The sequence below is a fragment of the Rattus norvegicus genome, chromosome 13 (assembly GCF_021556685.1).
Source record: "Rattus norvegicus strain SHRSP/BbbUtx chromosome 13, alternate assembly SHRSP_T2T, whole genome shotgun sequence".
NCBI lineage: Eukaryota > Metazoa > Chordata > Mammalia > Rodentia > Muridae > Rattus > Rattus norvegicus.
Window position 1 is genome coordinate 68,813,484 of NC_141546.1, and position 18,652 is coordinate 68,832,135.

At 43.1% G+C, this 18,652-nt stretch overlaps 2 long non-coding RNA genes across 2 annotated transcripts in view; one reads left to right on the forward strand and one right to left on the reverse strand.

Moving 5' to 3' along the window:
- LOC148001692 (uncharacterized) overlaps window positions 1-18,652 on the reverse strand; it is a 70,945-nt gene that overhangs the window by 4,303 nt on the left and 47,990 nt on the right. The gene's annotated exons all lie outside the window — the stretch shown is intronic.
- On the forward strand, window positions 3,593-15,898 carry LOC148001693 (uncharacterized). Its single transcript, XR_015636030.1, has 3 exons — window positions 3,593-4,402; window positions 10,497-10,975; window positions 13,949-15,898. It is a non-coding gene; the product is annotated as an uncharacterized LOC148001693 (long non-coding RNA).

Sequence of the window (18,652 nt, forward strand, 5' to 3'; positions counted from 1 at the left end):
ATTCCATGGGCTGGAAGAGAGGTTAGTCTTTGCATAATGATCACAGATCATCCTTCATTATAGTTTATTCTATAAGACCAAACCTTGCTTATCTCCTCACATGGCTGGATGTCAACCTCTGTGTCTCTGGAGCTGACCCTTTGCCACCTTTTAGTCATGTCATTGCCATAACACTTTTGTTTCTTCTCAGAAGTGTTCTGGGTGTGACAATAAATAACAAGACACTTCATTTATTCCTCTTCTTTCTAGCCTTGACCAATCAATCAGAACTTTATGGAGGAATTGAGTTGTATAGGCAGATAACAGTTATTAGGGATTGCTTATTCTAAAGTCAAGAAGATTTGTATTTTAGCCAAAGCAATATACTTCATGTGTTTTAAAGGCCAATAGGATTATAAAGCTATGGTAAAATAAAATACAATCCCCTATCAGTTTGTAACTATTTCTTTTTACATCTGTCACCTGGCTTCTAAGCAATGCCCTATTTCTTCATTTTAGCATTTTATCTCTTCTGTTGATTTAAATTATAGAGTGGTAGAATCATATACTTTAAAATTTGTATATACTAGCAGAAGCCCTGGCCTCCAATCTGACTGTGTTTGGAGACAGTGCCTGTGAAGTGGTACTTAAAGTCATGTGAGGTCATGGGAGAGGGACCGCCATCTCACAGAACCAGCTTCTTTGTAGAAGGAGAAAATGGAACCAGAGCTTCCCTGGTGCCAAGGTGAAGAGAATTTTAATCCAGCAACATGGCTACTCTGGCAAGGGATCACATCTAAGACCTTCTGCTGGAATGACACACCTTTAATGCTCTAGCTGAGATACAGACCTGTCCTTAGTATACAGCTTTAACCCCTAGAAATGACGGTAAGATCGGTTTGTAAAAAGAAGCAGCCATGTTTGAAAATGATGTCTAGTTGAAGGGCAGACAAAGTGACAAATCAGAAAAATTTGACAGAATGAGCCAGAGATAGGATATACCCAGTTCTCACTAGAACAGATAAGAAGTAGTGTGTGTGTGTCTGTGTCTGTGTGTATGTGTGTGTGCAGGCATGTGTGTATGTGCATGTGTGTATAGGGTTGTCTAGGAGGCTTACTGCTGAAAACACACACACACACACACACACACACATGCACTAACTCTTCATTTTCTTCTGATCCCAATACTTCTTACCTAGTGACTCCTCCTGACTCATTTTTGTTTTGTTCTTAAGGACTTATGTGTAAAGCATTTATTTTTTAAAATCTAAAGCCAGGTATAGGGGCGGGGCTCATGACTATAGTCCTAGAACTCAGCATGCTAAGACAGGAAGATTACCAAAAGTTTGAGACCAGCCTGGGCTATATAATGAGCACTATGCTATCCTTGACCTGGAGTAAGACCTTTTCACAAATAACAACAAAACCTTCTTCCAGACCTGTGGGTGGAGTTTAGAATAGAACAGTGCCTACATGTTCCAGCCACCATGCTTAGAGAGTTCAGTAGCATTCTTATGGTACCTCTCTGCCATTGCATCTGCCCTGTCTACTCCCTGTTCCTGCTCTGCACCATCACTGAGAGGCAGAGTGAGCCACGAAGCAGCACAAGTGCCATCTCTTTCCTGAAAGCTTTGCAATGATCACGCCACGTCTTCATCTATGATGTTCTTAGACCCTGAACTTGGCTGATGGCTGATGGATGGATGATCTCTTGTCCCTTTAGGCTGCATTTCCAGCTCCATGGCATTCGGCTAAGACACATAATTTTGGTCCAAGGCTTGGTGCATGGCAGACTTACTCAGCTCCTCAGTTCCCAAGTTCCCAGCAGCTCACCCTTTCCATTCTGTAGTGGCCATACAAATTCTAAATGGACTTAGGTCTCTCTCTCTCTCTCTCTCTCTCTCTCTCTCTCTCTCTCTCTCTCTCTGTCTGTCTTCTTTCATCTATCATCTATCACCTACCTATCATCTCTCTGCCTGTCTCTCTATTATCTATCTATCTATCTATCTATCTATCTATCTATCTATCTATCTATTATCTATCTATCTATCTATCTATTATCTATCTATCTATCTATCATCTATCTATCATCTATTATCTATCTATTATCTATCTATCTATCTATCTATCTATCTATCTATCTATCTATCATCTATCTATTATCTATCTATCTATTTATTATCTATCTATCTATCTATCTATCTATCATCTATCTATTATCTATCTATCTATCTATCTATCTATTATCTATCTATCTATTATCTATCTATCTATCTATTATCTATCTATCTATTATCTATCTATCTATTCTCTATCTATCTATCTATCTATTATCTATCTATCTATCTATTATCTATCTATCTATCTAGCTATCATCTATCTATTATCTATCTATCTTTCTATCTATCTGACTTACATTCCATTGAGGACACCAAATAGCTTCTCAAGAGAAAAAATGAAACTCTCATTCATAATGATCTTCATAATGATCTTCACTTTGGACAATCACCAGGAATGATATTATAGAATATTATTTTGCTGGTCCACTCGTTACATGGCTCCAAATAATTTTCTACAGAATTCATTTCAAAAACCTTCATTTAGTAAAGCCTATATTCCAGACATTAGTTAGTAGATGAAAGTGGCAGTTGACATTTATAACCTACCCTCTATATCCTGCATGTCTGTGTAAGTTAACTTCTAAATCTGGTATTGGTCCTATAAGAGTGCTCCTGTTAAGGTTCCCGTTTTAGTTATCTGTCTGTCTGTCTGTCTACCTATCTGTCTATCTATCATATATAAGAGACAAGAGACATAAGAGACAGCTCAGTAACCTGCTTAGTCTATCTCACTGGAATGACTTTGCCCCCAGCCCCAACCCCTTTAATGTTTGTCAATAGCTGGAACCAGTTTTACTTCTCAAGAATGGTGAAGGGCCAGGCTGTGCTATAAAGCACGAGGATGGTGCCAAATACCCCACAGCTCCTAGAACTGCCATTGCAAACAATCGCCCAGTTCCAAGAAGCAACAGTGCTGCTTCCTGTCAGTTTGTGGAAATCTTCTGACAACTCTTATTGCGTCATCCGTGAGCACCCGGTGCATATTGACCTAACCAGGTTAGAAAAGAGAGCTTTGGACATGGCCATTTTCATTGGTTGGTTCCTGCTAGGGGTGAATAAAAATGTGTGGTCTGTCATGCGTGGTACGAATCTTAGGTCATTGGAGAGAAGGAGCCTTCGAATGAATCTAGAATTGAGGACAGCAAATAAAACGTAGAGAGACAGACCTGTGTCCTTGGGAACACAAGTGACTTTCACTGAACCGTATCTTTCCTGGAACCTAAGCAGTCCCTAGGTTATGTAAGACAACACGTCCATGTTGTTTAAGGCTGCTGGAGGGGGAGTTTTTGGTTCCAGACAGATGCAACTGCCATTGTCAACTTGTGTGTTGCCAATCACGGATTTCTTAGAATGTTTAACAGAGATTGGTTCACATGATAAGATTACTTTTAGAATCTTCTACTTCACCTTTCCGGTTAAACCTTGACTTGGAAGATTAGGAGACTCTGTCCTTAGTTTGGTTCTCCTATTGTCTAAGTAAATGTTCACAAAGTAGAGACTTAATGAGTGAGCTGGCAGTTAGAGGACAACCCCATCTGGCAGTGAAGAAGGGGAGGCCAGCAAGGCTGATCTCAGTGTGTTTAGAGACAAGGAATACTATTGAAAGGATTGGTGTTGGCTCAGGACCCCCAAGACCAAGTTGTCAGCCAAAGATTTATTTGCCTCGGAGGGGCAAAGGGCAGGGAGTAAGAGACAAAGACAGGAGATAGAGGAAGAAGAAGAAGGGGAAGGGAACAAAGGAGGGGGGGGAAGGGGTATTTGTCTTCTAGGGGGGACAAAGGATTGTCTCTGAATAGAGAGGAGATAGACAGGGCACATGGAAAAAATGGTGGTTTATAAAGGAAAAGTGGAAAAACCCAGTGTTAGGGGAGAGGAGTTTGATTTTAATTAGGCATTATAATTAGGTGAGCCAAAGGGGGGTTTTGATGGTTGGATTTCAATACTTTGGAGAATCCAATCTAATGGTTTCACACAAGGTAAATGAAAGGCGGAGATGGTTAGCCAAGCTAGCCCAGGCCCTTGTTATCCACATGGAAAAAGCACAGAGAATTAAACTGTTGGTCTCCATGGTAAGGATTTCTGTTTCATGGGTGTAGGAGATGGACTTTGTGGTGTGAAGGAAATGTCCCTATAAGTCTTGGGCATTTGAACACTTGGTCCAGTGTTGATAGTCCTGCTTGGGAAGGCTCAGGAACTGTGGACTTGCTGGGAAAGACATCCCTGAGGCAGACTTTGAGGACTCAAAAGCCACTCACATGACGTTGCTAGTGCACTCTTCCTACTTCTTGTTTGCAGCTCAAGAGGTAAGCTTCAGCTTCTGCTCCAACTGTCATATCTGCCTGTTGCTGCCCCCCCCCAACTCCCACCATGATGGTGATGGACTCTTATTCTTCTAATAAGCCCCAAATAAATCCTGGTGTACTGGCTAGTTTTGTGTGTCAACTTGATACAAGCTGGAGTTATCACAGAAAAGGAGCCTCCGTTGTGGAAATGCCTTCATGAGACCCAGCTGTAAGGCATTTTCTCAACTAGTGGTCAAGGTGGGAGGACCCAGTCCATTGTGGGTGGTGCCATCCCTGGGCTGGTGGTCTTGGGTTCTATAAGAGAGCAAGCTGAGCAAGCCAGGGGAAGCAAGCCAGTAAGAAACATCCCTCCATGGCCTCTGCATCAGCTCCTGCTCCCTGACCTGCTTGAGTTCCAGTCCTGACTTCCTTTGGTGATGGACAGCAATGTGGAAGTGTAAGCTGAATAAACCCTTTCCTCCCCAACTTGCTTCTTGTCATGATGTTTGTGCGGGAAAAGAAACCCTGACTAAGACACCTGGATTCTGTAAGTTGCCTTGGTCATGATGTTTCATCATAGCAGTAGAAAGGTAAACCAGTCCATAGAGTTTCTTGAAGGAGCTGGTCTTAGAAATACTGCCCTCAGCTACTGCCAAGTGACTTGGGATGTGTTGAGGGGATTGAAAAGGATAAGTGATATTTAAACCTTGCCACAGCCTAACATGCTGTCTCTTAATCAACGACAATGGTGACCTGTGCTGTTTGGCACTCATACAACACCTCATGCATCCCAGTGGTGGTCCTTTCTATATTTATTCTGGGAACAACTATTTCGTTGTTATCCAAGTACTTGCATGAGGTAGACAAGAGAGACTCACTTCTTGCTAGACCAGAATGACCCTTCCTGTCATTGGATTCATCTGGAAGAGATGAGAAATGACGTGGGAGAAACTTGGCATTAAAGGGCTGAGGATGCCTTAGATGAGCATGCCGACTGATTCTCTTAACAACCACATCACAATAGGGAGTGTCCTGGAGCCACAGGACAATGCACAGACAGGCATTGGGTTCCGAAAGTGATCTTAGTTTGCTTTCTAAACCCTGGAAAATGTAATTATTTCAGTACGAGCTACAGCGAGAAACTGGTGTTGTGACAATGTATGGGACTGGGCACTGTAGTATGTGGCTGCTCTTATGCTCTTGGTGGTTATGGGTACCAGGTAATTATCCTGGTTTTGACCAGGAACAGCTGTGAGCCCGGTTCCGCAGCGGTATCTTCCTTCAGACCTCTGTGACATAGGCAAAGAAAACAACCAAGAAATCCCATGACTGGTCCCAATCATTTATTTTCCAGTTTCCTGGGCAACAGAGCAAGAAAGTGTGCCTTGGCGAGTCATTGTGAGACCACCGAGAGCCAGGCAGGGTCTGGAAAATCCAGGTTTAGGTCATTCGAGCACAAACATTTCCTGATGTTTCGTTCTTTAAGCGGTTGCAAAACCAGAGACTCCTCTCCTTGCAGAAACGTTTACCAGGACCACAAAGTTTCCTGTTTTTGCCTCTTCTCCTAATTGCCCAAGTTAGGTTTAATTTGATTATTCTTTCCAGTGACATCCAAGAAGGGCAAGCTTTGCTGACATCTAGGCCCTTCCTTTCTATGGAGGAGCGGCCGTGTGATCTAAGCTTTGCCCGAAGCTTGAGGCTCACCCTCACGTTTCCCAGCCCCTTCCTGTGCTTTCACATCAGGCCTTTTCCCTCCGAGGCTGAGAGAGTCTGATCTGCCTCTCTCATCTTAAGAAACAACCTGCCTGCCATTTCCCAAGGATAGCCTTGGAGATAATGATGTGGAATTCGATTTTATATCAGTAGATTTCAGCTGTTGTTTATTTTAGGAGACTCTTATCTCTTGCAGAAGGACTCTTACACCTGAGGACAGTCTCTTGGGATGAACTATTGGTGTTTTAACCAAGTGACTGGGTATCAGAAACACTACAGTCATTTTCAGACTTCATAATAAGACCTTATAGGGGGTCGTGGCATTAATTTAATGGATTATAACTACCTTAAAAAAATACAGTCCCACTATGTAGAACCGGCTGAACTCAACTTGCTATGTAGGTTAGGTTGGCCTCAAATTCAGAGATCTAGAGACCCATCTGATTCTGTCTTCACAGTGCCGGGATAAAAGATACGCACCACCTGCCTAACCTCAACTATCATCTTAAAGGTGGAGCTGAGAAGTAAAATGGCAGAGTTGCATTATATGGTGGGGCAAGCATTTCTGTGTGAAGGGTCAGATGATGCTGTTCAGTTCTATGCATTCATCAACATGGAGGCACACACAATCATAGTATAAAGACATTTCTTTCTATGAGCTACACTCGAAATAATATGAGTAGGGTGTATCACACATCTGTGATCCCAGTGCTTAGTGGGTCAAGGCAACAGGATCCCAGGTTCTGCAGCAGGCTGACCTATGTAGTGAGATAGATACCGTCTTAGATAAATAATAGCTGGAAAGTACTGAAATATAAAATTGGGATTCCATAGCATTATCTTAAGATAATCTTTGGGAAATGACAGGCATGTTTGTTCTTGAGGTGAGTAAACAGAAGTGCCTTGAGCTGCAGCATAAATCTATCAACTCTGAAAATCCATCCATCTCTTAGGAAGTAATGACGTGGTATTGACCCAGGAAAAGGCATGGCTGTTTAGTCACCTTTGGTTCTTCTCGTTTACTTTGGAGTTCTTCAAGAAGAGCTACGTTCCGAGAGAGTGCTTAGTAAAGCAAACTGGAAAATGAAAGCCGATACTCCAAAGCTCTGGTGAAAGATATTTACGGGAAAGTCTATTTATACTGGGGAGAAAGGGCCATCAGCCAGTCACCGCACCAGGGCAGAGCAGCCTGTCCAAAGAAGCAGAGACAGCATCCACTGCTTTGCATCCCTTTTCTTTCCTTCGTATTGGACGTAACATCAAAGTGACCGTTTGGAGGGTGTTACCCGTCAAAAGCAGTCTAATCGCATAAACAAGACATGCAGGCTTCCTTGGACCATGTTGATAGATCCAGAGGCCAACTAAGGAAAGAAAGTGGCTTGGTTGGGACAGATGCCCCAGGTAGCAGAATGTGAGGATAGAGCTGGTGTCTGGGCTGGTATCTTTTGAGCCTCTTTGAGCAGGGAGATGCCTGGCAGCCCTGATGATATATATATATATATATACATATATATATATATATATATATATATATATGTGTGTGTGTGTGTGTGTGTATGTATATATATATGTGTGTGTATGATATATCATATATATGATAGATGAATAGATAGATATAGATATATCATATATATATGATAGATAGATAGAGACAGAGACAGAGACAGAGATAGACGTACCTATACCCAGAAAAGCCCAATACTTTAGGAAAACTGGAAGTTGTAGCCGACTTGTATGGAGGTTCTGGAAATAAATGAAGACTGTCTAGCCATTATCAAGTTCAGGCAACGGTTCCCCGCTGTTCTTTGGCAGCTCTTATTGTGCCTCAAGAGTAACACTTCCATTGGCAATCTCCATTTCTGAAGGAACTCACTGGACAGAAAACATCAAATAAATGAGTGACAGAGCAAGTAGAGAATTGTAACCTTACAGGAAATGTGGACTGCTGTGCCCTTGAGCCTGACTGATGTGTCTTAAGAGCTGTGGACCTTTAATTGTTTGATGTATTCCTTTAAATCCTTTGTATTTTGTTTGTTTGTTTTAGATAGGATTTTTCTGTGTAACCGAGGCTGTCCTGGAACTCATTCTGTAGCCCGGGTGGCCTCTGTCTTCTGAGTGAGGTGTGGGCCACCACCGCCCAGCTAGTGTACATAATTTGTAAGATGGAGGGACTCAAATTTATCATGCAGGTGATTTATATCACAGAACATTTTTTAAAGAAGTCATTCTGAGCTGGTTTCAGTTTAGGGATAGAACCTAAGTGGTTAAAGAGTAACGTTCTTGGGATTTCTAATACAGGTGATCAGATAGAGAAACATGTTCAGGTGTGTAAGGTGTTACTATTTTTATGGTGCCCATTATGATACAACTGCTTTTCATATCAAATACCTACTATGTCCAAATGTGTTCAATTTATTTAATTATTTTACAGTAAGTAAAACAGATGATATAAAAAGAAAAGGAAGAGGCATGTGAACACAACTGGGTTGTTGATCTTAAACACCTTTGTCCTTCCATTATGTGATCATCATGAAGGTGTAACACTGTGTGGGTGAGGAAGATACAGGGGTGGGAATAAAAACTCTAAGCATGAATGTGTGGATGGATCTAAAACATCCTTTCCTATCTGGTGAGATTCCTGTGACATGAACACCATTGCTACTTCAGTCCTCCTTAAATGCTCAGTTCATGGTGTCAAGGTCATCCAAACTGGTGGGCAACCCTCTCCAGGACCTTCTCAACTTCCCCAACCTCAGTACTGACCAAACAAAAACTGTCCGTTCTTCCTCCTCCCAACCCGGCAACCACCACTCTACTTCTGCTTCTGGGAATCTGACCTCTGAAGAGACTTCACATCAGCAAAACCAAATAGCGTTTGCTTTCTGAGACCGGCTCACTTCCTCAGTGCCATCCCCTCTGGGTTTATCCCACGTTATAGCATCAATCAGAATTGCTTCTCTTTTCAGAATTAAATAATAATCCATATATGTAGGTGTGCAAGGGTTATTTTCAAAATACCCCCCTTTTCCTCTCTGGAAAATGTGTTGCCCATTTTTGTGCCAGCAGGAGAGGGAAGAATGCTAGGAAGCTACTATTGTCCCCAAAAGATCTGGTGAAAGAGGATCTAAAAATCCCACAGCCAAAACAGTCTGGCAATTAACTTCCCTGGCTCTCTTTTGCCAGTGTTGGAAATTTTAAAAAGTTAAAACAAGTTTTGCTTGTTTTGTTTAGTTTTGTTTTCCATCCTGGGATGCCAAACTTTCAAAGTCCACTGAGGCTTTTGGTTCCCAGGCCCAAAAGTGGGGTGCGGGGTTCTTCTTTCTCAGGGCTGCATGAACTTGTCTGTGTGTGTCTTTGCCTAATTATTTGAATTCACTTCCCATGTTCTTTCACGGATCTTAACTGCAAGCCCAGCAGACTTGCTACACTCTCTTCTCTGTCCCCACTGCTCAGGTTCTAGAGGGTGGACAGTGCAGCACGGGGTTGTATAGAATGGCATTGGAACCAGTGAGTCAGGTGAAGGGCCGTGCTCAGGTATTTTACGTCAGACCTGAGGATTTAGTGACACGTTCAGCTGCCTGTGTAAAAGACTTGGATAGAGTTTGTGTTCTGAGAGTTGGCTCCTCTGAGTGTGTCTGTGGGGCTGTGAAATCAATCCGGCTCTCTGGCTGTAAAATTATAAAAAATAAAATGCTGTCTTTTACCCTGACTTGGTCTGGCACCTCGGTACCCCAAGATATCTGGTAGATATCTTAGCCTCAGCCAGTCCTCCTCTCTTAACGTCCCAAGTGCTTGAATCACTGGCTTGTAGCACCATGTCCATCCTCAATTTATTTGAAGATTAAAACATCCCTCCATAAATTGTTGATGTTTGGTCTGTTGCTATGTATTGTGAATGCTAAATTCTGTATCCCAAGGTCTAGTTGCCTCAAGACAAGTAAATTCTCCTGTAAACCAACTTTTGTTGTGGAAGCCTTGCTCCTTAATGCAAAACTATTGGTTGACTAAAGATGCCTACAGCCTACAGCTGGGCAGGAGATAGGTAGGCAGGGCTTTGATTCCTGGGCTTGGGGTCTGAGGTAGAGACCATGTGGGAAGAGGAGAGAGAAAGGAAACAGGGAAGAAAGCTACCATGGGGTAGGTGGATCATGGATGTGTGGCCATGGGATTTGGCCTGCTAGAGGAGGAGCAGCCCATGCTGAATGTGGCCAGTGATATCTCAGGATTGCTGACAGGGAAGTAGACAATTGATACCTGCCCAGCTCTGATGTTTTAAGGCTTATTATGGTATAAAGGTTTTGTATCTTTTATTTGGGAGCTAAATGGTCTAAGAGGGGATAGAAAATCCTGAATAATATTTACTGCAACAATAAGTGTTCTTGAATCCTTTGTTATTAATTAGGGTAACCGACGTCCGGTAAGGTTTGGGGTCAAAGGCTTCACTGCACATGGATTGCTCCATCTGAACTAATCCCCACAAGGATGAACAACACTACTGAACATGACTTCGCATCCAACGTGGGAGGCATTCCTCTCAGCCTTTGTCAGTCTCATTGCTGCCCACTCTCTGCTTCAGTTCATCTGGCTTTGCCTGGGTCTCACTTTGTTAGTGTCAGAAATGACAACCAATGAGCCTACCGTGAGTCAAGCATGGTGTCACCTTCTTGGAAGACGGAAGAAGGCTGGGACCTCCTCTTTATGAAACGTGTGGTGTCTGTCAGCTCTGAAGGATTTGAGATGTATTTATCTTTGGGGCTGAAAAGACCCCCCTCCTCACACAGGAGGGCCAATTGTTCAATGTGACTTCCACCCAGCTGGAATCCCAGCCACAGCCTCTTGGAAGTCTGCTTATCCTGTAGCCCTGGCTATATGCAGATCTAGGTAAGCCCTGATAATAATGTTTTCCTATTGTTCATTGTCTGTTGTGTGTGAATAAGAAATATCTCCCACAGATGAATATGTTAAAAGCTTGATTACCAGGTGGCTCTGCCATTTTGAGAGGTTCTGGAAAACGGGGGCCAACCTGGAGAACATACATCACTGGAGTTATCTTTCCCCCAGCCCCTTACTCCCTTTCTCTGCCTCCTGGATCTCTTGGCTTCTTTTCCTGTTGCTGTGATAAAATATCCCAATAAAAGTAACTCAGGAGAGAACAGACTTATTTCTGCTCACAGCTCAAGTGTGCTGTGTGTAACGGGAGAGAAGTCGGGGCAGCAGGAGCGTGAAGCACCTAGTTCTGCCCTATCTATAATCAAGGAGCAGTGATGGGTTCTGCTCTGCTCAGTTCACTTTCTCTACTTATGCAGTCCAGGATCCCAGCCAGGGAATGGTGCCACCCACAGTGGGCAGTTCCTCCTATGTCAATGGATGCAATCGAGATAATCTTCCACAGGCATGTAGAGATGCCTGTCTTCTCCCAGGTGATTCTAGATTCTGTCAGGTTGATAATTAACTATCACAGTCACCTTTGGGTCATGAGCACTCTGCCCATCCCACCATCTTTGCCACAGAGGATCAGAAACTGAAACTGTGACCTCAAACAAATCTTTCTCCCTTTAAGTTGTTTTCTTGGGCATTTCATTCACTGGGGAATTCACAGATAACAGCATCTGTCTGAACCTGTGAGAACTAGGATGCCTGGGAAATATGAAGATTTTGTAACTCTACGCAAGGCTTAAGAACAATGAGTCTTGGAGGTGGGACCAGGAATCAGCATGCATCCCTAGAACACTGTACCCTCTCTTTAACGAGCAGCCACTGAAAGGGCAGAGGAACTCAAGCCAGCTCAGATTTGGGAGGAGAGCCATTGAGTGGCTTGGGAATGAGAGGCCAAACCTACTCCATCTTGGGACCAGCCTCCATCTTAAAACAAAACAAAACAAAACAAAACAAAACAAAACAAAAAAACAGCCTGAGAATTTGGCCCGCAGCTGAACCCAAGCTGCACCCAAGTACCAGGAAGGACCCCACGGTTTGTCCTTGGCCAGAGTCGTTCCCTAGCTACTTCCTAGCAACAGTTAATCAAAGATTAGTCTGATTGTTTCAGATGTATTTTCAGACCATTTGTGATTGTATATGGTCTTGCTTCAGAGCACCCACCTGTGAGCTTACAATAGTCATTCAATCAGATGCTTTCCAGGATGGACACCCCATCACTTGCTTTCATTTTCTATAAAACCTTGTTCCAATGAGAGTTCGGGGCTGCTTTGCTAGACCATCCTGTGCGCTGGCGGTGAGTAAGCCCAAACTCTGTAATAAAGAGACCCTACTGTGATTACATTGGAAACAGCTCCTTGGTGGTCTTTGGGGTTCATGAATGCTTCCTGGCAGAACAGGAACAGTATGGGACAGGGGAGTATGCCTTCCAGACATGAAGAATGATGACCAGGGAAGGGGCAGGAAGGAGAAGTGACCAGTAGTATTTATCTCAGGTTCTGAGAGTCTTGGATAAATGGCAGAAAGTGGAAAGAAAGATCGACTGAAAAATCAAAACCCAACCCCCACAGCCTAAATGCTACTCCTGAAAACCAGCTGCTGTGAAAACCAGGTTCCTTCTTCACATTCTTCAATACTTTTCCATCTTTACCCCCTCCCAATGCCTATTGCCCAACCTACATTTCATCCAAGTGCAGCCTGGATCCAAATGGAAAGTTTGTTAGAAGAAAAGGAAGAGGATGTGGAGTGGCAAGGGAAACTGCTGGTTGCCAAGGGAACTGTGCTGCTGTAGGGTCTGAATGGCTTTCTGTTTGCTGACGTCCATTCTTTAGGGCAGGCCCTGGCATCAGAAGGGACTGGGCACCATATCCTCTGTGTCTCCCGTTTCCGGCATCCGGCCTGGTGGCACGCACCCCAACAGGTCTCCTGGTAGCAGGCAGGGCGTGCAGGATTGAATGCTTCCTCCTGACCTCTTGTCCCATTGCTGTTGCCCTGCCCAGCTGGGAAACGAAGGGAAGCAGAGGGTGTTTCCCAGCTGTTTGAAGAGAGAGTTCTTGTTTTCTACTTGCATTTCATCCTTTCTCCCCCTGTCATCCAAACATGAGCCATTGGCCGACTGCCTGGCTCCTGCTGGCCAGCGGTCCTTGCCGTTCTCAAGTCTTGAATTTCTATTTATACTGTAAGAACTGAAGAATTTGTTTTCACTCAGCTCGGTACCCTGGTTGAGCTGCTGTCTGTAATACATCCTTTTCAATTTCGCTGCAGGAGCTGACTAGAATGCTTGACACGACCATGTCTGAAGGATTGGGGGCCACGTTAGACAGGGTTGGCCTAAATAGGCAAGGTTTATTAGAATAGGTTGGGAATGGCCAAGGACTCCAGGTGGCTGTACCACACTGGGTATGGACTATGTGTGGCCACACTACAGTTTATCATTTCACACACTAGTTGCCCCAGCTACCAAGTGACCTTACACCCCTCCACCTTCACACAGGATTTTGTTTTATTTTATTTTTTTTGTTTTATTTTTATTTTTTTTCCCCTGCTTGTCACACTTTTTACTTTGACTCACTGAGGCCTGAATGAACTGGCCTGGCTTGTGAGGTTTCAGGCAGAACTAAAGATTCTAACAGGGACTTTTCAGTGTTAAGAGTATACAGTTCTGGTCAGGTGGGGCTAAAGAAGTGGTTTTCATTAACAAAAGACGGAAACCTCTGAAGCGAAACCTTTGCTTTGCTTTGACAGTGGATACAGTCTGTTGAGGCTGAAGAAGCAGGTGTGATTAAAACACAGCATCCTTAGGGTGAAAAATCTTCCAGTGTTTCCTTTGGGGTCAGTAAAGATGTTGTGGTCCCAGAGGGAGCGAAGGGTTTGCCTTGAGCTTGGGGCTGAACTTATTAATGTGTACAAATCTTCCAGGTGGTACTTGCCTTGAAAACGTGAAGGGATCATGGAAAACAGCTGAGGACTGTCGCCACGAAGAGGCCAGGAAAGTCTATGGGTGAAGGGTACATTAGAAACCCCAAGGTGCATTAGAAGCCCTCAGTTGCAGTAGAAGCTGCAGGGTGGAAGGGATTGTGGAGAAAAGATAAGACTTGGCATCCTGTGGCATGGTTAGAGTCCCTGTTGGTGAAGGTGCAGCCCAGTTGCAGCACAAACCTCAGAAGTTTGAAGATGACAGTACCACGGGATTCCCACCAAGGAGGGAAACAGACGTGAACTGGAGCCAGGCCAGTTTGTCTCAATGACCCTATGAGACAAACTGTGTGTGCTCTGAATAACAGGGGTGAAGAAGTACAACGGCCTAGGTCCTTTGGAACCGAGAAGATGGCCAGCGCCAGACATCTGAGACTGGACCTTTGCACTGCTGGACTTTGGTTTCACTTTGATTTGATTGTAACTATGCTCTTGTTCTTTCTTCTGGGCATCAGAAAATATAGCATATTTCCTACTCACAGGAGATGACAGTTAATAGATTTTTGGAATTTTAGAGAGACCTTGAATGTTGGAAGAGACCCTGGATGTTCTAAAGAGACTAAACTTTTCAAGTGTTTGAATTTTTAAACGGCTGTGGGAATCTTAAAAGTTGGAATGTTTTTAGAGTGATACTGATGTTTATATGAGATCTTGGGGATAGACAAGAAAGGAAAGTTTATGGTTGAATAGTTATGTGTTTGTGTGTCAGGTTGACACAGGGTCAATTGTGTTAGTCTTATGTCTGTTTGACCCAAGCTAAAGCAAGAGGGACTATCAATTGATCAAATGCCTCCATAAGATTTGTCTGTAGTATATTTTCCTGATTAATGTTTAATGTGGGTGGGCCAAGCTCACTGGGGGCAATGCCGTCCCTAGGCAGGTGGTCCTGGCTAGCACAAGAGAACTGGCTGAGCAAGTCATGGGGAGAAAGCTAGTAAAACAACGTTCCTTCATGGCTTCTACTTCAGTTCCTGCCCTGACTAAACGAAGTAGACTGGGACTCAGGACAAGTCAACCAAATAAACCCTTTCCTTCCAAAGTTTGCTTCTGGTTATAGTGATTTATCACAGCAGCAGAGACCTTAAAACAGTCACTAAGAGAAATAAAATTAGAAAATTTACAAATGTGTTGACATTAAGTAACAGAACCCCAAACGACCAATAGATCAAAGAAGAATTTGAGATATAAATTAGGAAGTATTTAGATAGTAACGAGGATGAAAATATAATACACAAGGCTTATGGGATACAGCAAAAGCATCGCCAAGAGGGAAATTTATAATGTAATTCATATGTGTGAATAAGCAAGAAGGGTTGGCATGGGCACACACATATAATCCCAGCACTCCGGAAGGTGAGGCAGAGCAACCGGAAATTCAACACCAACCTTGGGTGCATAAGCTATGTACAAACAAGCAGGGGCCGGTGAGATGGCTCAGTGGATAAAGGTGCTTGCCACCCACCGAGACTGACCAGCCGAGTTCTATTCCTGAAACCCACGTGGTGGAAGGAAAAGAACTAACCTAAAAGGTTGTCCTCTCACCTACACGTGCACTGTGATATACACACCATAAACACATGCAGCAAAATGAAAACCACATAAAATATTATGACAAGTGAAAAAAACTCCATCTGTACGAGCGGTGTAAGCCGTTGTAGGCACTGAAGGTTAGATGACGGTTGCCGAGGATAGGCTGGGGAGAACGGGAGTTACCATTTGTCTGACTTTATAAGATAAAAGGACTGTGGAAATGATCATAGCACAACATCGCGATGTATTTAATAACATTAAATTCTAGACTAAAACAGTTTTGCAAAACTTGTGAATTTTATAATAAAAACAGTTTTTAAAAGGGACTTACAATAAAAATAATAGATAAAATAAATAATTTTCAAGAGCTCTTGGTGATTGCCTATAGAGTCACTCGCCTTGAGGGTCAAGCCTGATTCACTGGAAAATAAACCTCTTGCTTTTGTAAAAAGAAAAAAAAAAGAGCTCTTGGTATTTGAAGGAAGGCACGTTTAGACTTTGACAATGGACTTATTGCTTGATTGATAGTACAGTTGTGCTAATTTAAAATAGTTGTTCTTTTTGCAGCATAGTACCCTAGACTATGTCCTGGGGAAAGGTGCTGGAATCTGCATGAAACATCATTTGGTTGATAGAATCCGTGGCTTTGCTTCTGTAAATGTACCATGGGCTGCTCTTCCAGAGGACCAGGGTTCAATTCCAAGCACCTACAGGATGGCTCATACTATCTGAAACTCCATTTCCAGGGGATCTGAAATGGGCACTGCACACCAGATAGGAACATACGAGGCACATAGACATACACAAAGGCAAAACCCTCATTCATAAAATAAAGATAAAGGCATTTTTTTAAAAAAAAATCTGGGTGAAAGGTTAATGACTGAAAGCAGTTAGGACGGGTTCCAGAATAGAACGCTCTATGGAACAAACATGAAAAAATTGCCAACGCATTAAGAAATATTATCAGGGGCTGGAGAGATGGCTCAGCGGTTAAGAACACCCGACTACTCTTCCAGAGGTCCTGAGTTCAATTCCCAGCAACCACATGGTGGCTCACAACCATCTGTAAAGAGATCCGATGCCCTCTTCTGGTGTATCTGAAGACAGCTACAGTGTACTTATATATAATAAATGAATAAATCTTTAAAAAAAAAAAAAAAAAAAAAGAAATATTATCAGAAATTTACAACTCACCGAGAGATCTATGCAAGAGATTAGGAGAAGAGCCCTCGCTCCACTCAAAGACTTGGTCACATTTTCCAAATTATTCAAAAGAGAGAAATTAATAAATGTTATCTTTATTTTGACCAACGGTAGCTTACAGGAACTGAAAGGGTAGGGCCAGGACAATGGGCTGACAGATGAGAACACGCCTTTGATGAAATGAAATCCTAGGTGATCAGAGTGCTGGAAAGATTTTTCTGAATGCAAGACTGAGCTAGGCTTCCCCTCAGTCATCCGCACTCCAGAGAGCGAACAAGTTGACCAACAACACGCAATACAGAGATCAGGAGGATAGCCTGGAAGGAAGGGGCACAAAGGGAGGTCTTCAGGAGAGACTAGAAAACTCATCACCAGATAAGAACAAAGTGAGATAAAACTGAGAAAGAACACTTACTCACACTTAGTTAAAGATCAAACCAGAACTTTGAACAGGTTGTGTGTTAGACTTTTAAAGCTGGCCAAGAACATCTTTTGAGGTGGGACTGGGTACCATTTCCATTCTGCCTGGCTGCTATCCTGACATGTAGGGGTGTTCTGGGGCATCCCAAAAGCCTGTTTTACTACTGCCTACCTCCCCTCTGCTGTGACATTTCCATCGGCATTCTGTGTTGCTATTCACTCCCCACAAACCTCTACCAGAGGTCTTGACCCTTCCTAATGCTGTGACCTTTTAAAGCAGTCCCTCATGTTGTGGGGACCCCTAACCATAAAAATTATTTCCTTGCTACTTCATAACTGTAATTTTGCTACTGTCATGAATCATAGTATAGACATCTGATATACAGGATATCTGATGTGTGACCCATAAAGAGGTTGGGATTGCAGGTTAAGAACCCATTCCTCCTTGACTTTCAATCAATGTTATCCAAGCCAGTACTAGCTAAGCCTTGCTGATGTACATGGAACTGGGAGAAGGGGAATACTTCCTGAGTCACCTCTTCTCTTCCTCTGTGGACTCCAGAAGGAGCAGATGTCTATAAACTTTTGCTGTAAATAACCAGATATTATATGGTTTAAACTTTGTGGTGTGTGTGTGTGTGTGTGTGTGTGTGTGTGTGTGTGTGTGTGTGTACTCATGATCTTTGTTACAACTGCCAACTCGCTGGTGTGCAAAATCAACCACAGAAGCAAAGGTGATACCTAACTGAATGTCTATCTAATGAAATTTTGTGGGCCTGAGAGTTAAATTTCATACAGTTTTACTTATGTAAAGTATCATAGTTTCCATATTTTTAGTAATTTAAACATTTAAAAACTATCCTCAACTGGGGGCTCATAGAAAACTGAACAGCAAACAAGATTGGCTGATGAGTCATGGTTTGCATATTCCTGCCCCACCACTGTATCATGGTCCACTACAGTAGCTGCCAGTCACAAGTGTCTGGGGGAACCTGAAATGTGGCCAGTTTATAGGGAGACGTGTTGAAGGTACAAAAGCAAAAAGTGGACTCTTATTGAGAGAGAGAGAGAGAGAGAGAGAGAGAGAGAGAGAGAGAGAGAGAGAGAGAGACAGAGAGAGACAGAGAGAGACAGAGACAGAGAGACAGAGAGACAGAGAGACAGAGAGACAGAGAGGTATGGGGATATGGGGATTCTCATGAATAATTTTGTATTGATTACATGTTGAGAACGCTTTTTCATATGAATTAGGTTAAACTATATTACTTTACCCATTTCAGTGAAAGGCAATGCTTTAAGCTTTGCTGAGGGTTTCCAAAGCCTGCTTCTGAGAGCTAAAATTTCTCCTCATAAATCTTAAACGTGGGTAAGAGTCCTGGTGTCCTGGCAGCAAGGTTTCCATCTGAACGCTTAGATTAGGGTGAGAGGATTCGGTAACAATCAGGGGTGACCGTGACTGGTGTTAGCCTCTGTCTCCCGTACAGTAAGTACCAT